The sequence below is a fragment of the Otolemur garnettii genome, unplaced genomic scaffold (assembly GCF_000181295.1).
Source record: "Otolemur garnettii isolate 467f Iridium unplaced genomic scaffold, OtoGar3 scaffold00084, whole genome shotgun sequence".
In the NCBI taxonomy this organism is placed as follows: domain Eukaryota; kingdom Metazoa; phylum Chordata; class Mammalia; order Primates; family Galagidae; genus Otolemur; species Otolemur garnettii.
The window spans coordinates 165,183-170,291 of NW_003852479.1; the positions used below are offsets into that span (position 1 = coordinate 165,183).

Consider the following 5,109-nt stretch of genomic DNA (forward strand, 5'->3'; position numbering starts at 1 on the left):
AATTTGTCCCGCGTCCTGCAGCATTTTAAAAAAGTCCCGATTTTTGGAAAGAATGCACGACAAGCTAGGGAACGGCAGGAGAACAGTAAGGGAATATATGGTTTGGGGCTGCCATGTGGCTATTTCGCCATGATATGTGTTTTATATTATTTTTGTTAATTTTATAATGTTAAACTTTAATAATAAATAATTATTGAGAACTACTTATCAAAGATCGCATTGTCGATCAGTTGTTAGAATTCGATGAGAAATATGCCAAAGAATAAAATAATACTATATGTAATTTTTTAAATGTATTCTATTTGTAAATTGTACTTATGTTGAAATTTAAAAAAAATATATTACAATACTATTACAATACGTTCTATGAAAATTTTTGTTGCTCCATATAGACCAAATTTTTAATTAAGAACCACCCCGCCCCCGTCAATGGTGTTCTGCTTTACCAATGTTAAAATCTGGTCACCTTACTAAGGGCGCAGCTCCAGGTCCAGTCTGGGGGTTCTGAGCTACAGCAGCTGGAGAGGAGCGACTGGAACTGCTTGATACCACATTTCCATTTCTGTGCCTGATAGAATTTTGATTCCTCATGGATAATCTATCATCAGAAGAAATTCAATTGAGAGCTCCCCGGATTACTGATGAGTCTCTGGAAAGTACAAGAAGAATCCTGGGTGTAATTGAGTCTCAGGATGTGGGAATCAAGGCCATTGCTATGCTGGATGAACAAGGGGAAAAACTAAATCCCATAGAAGAAGGCATGGACCAAACAAATACGGACAGGAGAGGGGCAGAGAAGACTTGAACAGAAGGCAACAAGTGCGGGGGCCTCTGTGTCTCCCCACGTAATAGAACTGAGAACTTTTGGGGCTGGTAAGACCTATAAGAAAGACGGTATGGGGAGATGGCCTGGACGACTCATCTAGCAATGTAATACCTAAGCAGCCAGCCTGGGTGACACATGGTCAGCCTCAGCCACCGACAGCAGGAGCGGTCAGTGGAGGATACATTAAACATGTAACTAAGATGCCAGAGAAGATGAAACGGAAGAGAAGCTCACTCTTCCATACCCCACTCTGCTCTTGTGGGCAGCATCCTGGGCAACCTAAAAAACATGGCCCTGGTCATGGGGGCTGAGACTGAAGCTCAAAATAGACAAACAGATCACAGAGAAGGCTGACACCGACAAAGGTGGTATTGACGTTGCCAGTGCCAGAGCAAAGAAACTCATTGACAGCTGAAGCCACTACGATACTCCTTTGTCATTCCTTCACATCCCTAGCTCTTCCTCCAAAGTCATTATATTTTTCAGCATTTGAAATTTTGACTCCACATTCTTTACTCAGGAAATAATGTGGAAGAAGGGCCAGAGACGTAACAGGCAGCCCTCGTTTTGTGCTTCTGCTGCTCTCGAGGCTTGCCGCTTAGCCTTCCTTCCAGCGCTTTCTTCCTCACTGTCTGCTGTTACCAGGGTCTTACACTGGTTTCACACATCACATATAGTGTTTTCATCCTCTTCATTTTCTTCAGCAGTTTATTTTCCTTTCAAAATTTGGAAGCACTGCCAAAGACAGCTATGAGGAAGGAAGCTATAGATGTGTTTATTCCCTTTTTTGTTCTTGTTCTTATAGTGGGGGGAGGGGTGACAGGCACAAGATCTAAGAGGTTGTAACCTCTGTAAAAAACTGCAGGCCACAGAACAAGAAGTTACATAGCCACGGTAAAGATCTAGTTGGGTATAATTTTTTATTCAAGTTGCAGTTACTACTGATTTAAGCTAATGCTTGATTTTGGAGCTTTTATACACAATATTTTTGTTATATGTCACAATTTTGCAACCTCATTGATCACAGGCTATGTGATCCCATTTCTTATCGCACCCTTCCGGAATACTTTGGATAAATGAATGCACTTTTATTTTTCTATTACTATAGCATCATGGTCCCATTCCAGGCCTATTAACCTCATAAGTGTCTCATTAGTCTTTAAAGAACATGCAAATATATATTTGTAACATGAGAATTTCTCTGTATAGGAGGGCTTATATTTTTTGGGGAAAGTTTGGTAAAGTACATCAAGTGAATTCAGACTTATCTCAGTGCCAAGAAGTGTTTTGATAGGAAAAACAAACTTATTTTGATCTTAGGTAGAAAATAGATTGCTTTGTGTCTATGTACCTTTAGAAAGGAAGGAAAAGAAGGGGGTGTTTAAAAAGTTAACATTTATTCTGTCTTACTAAAAGTAATTTTGACAATTAAAAAAATATATAAAATATCTTACTTTTCCAAATGTTACACAAATATACGGCCATGTAAATGCTTCCTATCTCCTCGTATCCAGGCCCTTGTGTAGTTCTCCTTCCATTTTGTGTTGGGATTGGTCTGTGACTGATGGAAGACAGTAGGAGTGATGGTATGTCACTTCCGAGGCTAGGTTTGTTAATCTTTATTCTATAAGTTTTCAAACATACATATGACTTCTACCTCTGTCTTGGATCATTCACTGTGGGAGAACCCAGCTTCCATGCTGTCAACCCCCTCCCCTCCAGACAGCCCTGTGGAGAAGCCCACGTGATGAGAGTCTGTGGGCTCCTCCCTATGGCTATGTGAGTGACCATTTTGGAAGCCTCCATCCCCAGTCAAACCTTCAGATAACTGTAGTCCTGGCTGACAGTTTGACGGCAGCTTTATGAATATCCTGAGCTAGAACTACCCAGATAAGTCTTTTCCAGATTCTTCACTCTCTGAGAAACAGTGTTTTATCTTAAATTTGTTATTTTAAGCTGGTTTGTTTAGAGTAATTTGTTATACAGAAATTGGAAACTGATGCAGATCTCCTCACAGGCCCCTAGAAGAGACCCATACAAGTGAGAGGCCCTGAAGTTTAAGTTTCATTAAGCTTTATGATAAATTGACCTCTATGTTAATGGCCAAGTTTACTAGATGGTTGTGACAGAGATGGCTAGTTGTCCATCAAAATGTGTGCTTTCTGTCACTGCAGCTATAACTAGGCCAGGCCTGTCAAGCTACAAACCACATTGCCCAGCCCTCTTTGCAGCTGGGTATTTCACATGACTAAGCTCTTGCAAATGGATGTGAACAGAGTAACCTGTGCCTTTCTCAACTGCTCTTTCAAGAGACTGGGCATTGTGCTCCCTTCCTTTTTCTCATGGGGCAAGATGGTGACAGAGTGACTTTGGAAGCCACATATTGAAGAAGATAGAGCCTCCATCTGGCTGAGTCTCTGAATGACTTCATGGAGCAGAGCCTGTCCCCTGCAGTCTAGCACACCTACCCTGAACCATTCTGTTAGAGAGAAGTAAGCTTCCATTCCATTTGAGTTCTTATCTTTGAGGCCTGCACATTACACAGGATTAGCCTGCTCGGATTATAGCTGTGTTCTTCAAATTTTAGATACTTCAAATTTTGATTTTTGATGTTTATTTCTTCATTTGCTTGTTAATTTGTGAACCTTTATTCTATAAATTTTCAAACATACATAAATAGAAGAAATTATGTAAGGAAGCCTCATATATCTGTCACTTTGCTTCAACATTTATGTTATTAGGCCAGTCCCATGCCCTATGTATATAAGCCATCTCCTACGTATGTATGGCCACCTCTATTTCTTTAGTACCCCATTCTCCCCTGTTCCCTCCTGGATTATTTTAAACCAAATCTCAGAATCTCAAATATCACATCACTTTGTTAGAGTTTTTAAATGTCATGTGAAACCTCCTCTACCTGGAGGAATTCCAGCACCTGGAACTCAGTGCTTTTTGTGAAACTGTGAAAAAGGCCAACTTCCCTTGCTTGACAACACACAAGGAGGACAGTGATGGCTGCAGGATTAAGCTAGCCTGCTGGGGCCAGAGGCACACACCCTATTCCCACCATGTCCCCAAATCTACCTTCACCTCGTTCAGTCTGGAAACTTTGAGCTCATAAAGGGACCTGGCAGTACCAAGCTGGCTAAAAATATGGAGGAACCAGCATGGAAAGCCATGTGGAGTGGTGGGCAGGATCCAGCATTCAAGCCAGATAACCATTTACAGAAGTGCTAAGATCTTCACATTTCCTCACTCACACAAAGGAAATACTGAGGTAGGAGGATGGCTTGAGCCCAGGAGTTCAAGGATGCAGTGAGATATGATGATGCTACTGCACTCCAGCGTGGGACGCCCCTCTCTAAAACAAACAAACAAATAAATAAATAATAAACTTGATATGATTGCCCATTTCTAATGTGGAAGTAAAAGTTAGTGAGTTTTAAATTCACATTTAATGTTTGCCACTGCAGTAGTATTTGTAATCACTTAAGCTACAGGGATCCATTAAAATTGGTGTTAACAGTAGGAGTAATTATTTTCCCCAGGTAGTTTTTGGATGTGAATCAGCACCACCATCCGTGAAAGGGAAAATTATGCTGCAGTTTGTGTATTTCTAAATATCTTTCCTCTGAGAAAATTGGACAGCACCGTGGTGAGCTCCTGGAGAGGACAGGGCAAATAGAGACTTAGCTGAATGGTTCCCTCCCAGTAGCTCAGCTTCTCCCCACCCACCAGCGGCCAGATTTTGAAGCAGACAGTTCTGGACAATCTGGGATATGGAGAGTAAGGAGACATCACATTTCTAAATTTTAATGACTTCCCTCCTATATCAAACTGTCTCTTTCTGGATCACTGACATCAGTGCCAACTGGGTCACAGTGTTGGGCAAGCGAGGCGTTGAGAGGGAAGAGGCTGAGCAGGCTGAGCACTCCGTGCCACCGTGGGCAACCCAAGCTTGTTGTGCCAGCTCCACGACTCTGAACTCTCACGCCGGCCTCCTCAGCCTTCGGCCCAGTCTCTGACCTTGCCTGTCACTCAACTTTACCTGTCTATTTCCTTAGCTCACTTACAGTATTTAAGTAATGCTCTCATAGGATGATTTTTTAAAAAAGAAGTGTACAGGCTCAGCACCCGTAGCACAGTGCTCACAGTCCCAGCCACATACACCGAGCCTGGCGGGTTCAAACATGGCCAGGGCCAGCTAAAGAACAATGACAACTGCAACAAAAAAATAGCTGGGCATTGTGCTGGGCGCCTGTAGTCCCAGCTACTTGGGAGGC

At 42.1% G+C, this 5,109-nt stretch overlaps 1 pseudogene; it reads left to right on the forward strand.

Annotated features, from left to right (window-relative positions):
- Positions 1–589: 589 nt before the first annotated feature.
- Positions 590–1,250, forward strand: LOC100947163 (annotated as a pseudogene).
- The last annotated feature ends 3,859 nt before the right edge of the window (positions 1,251–5,109 follow it).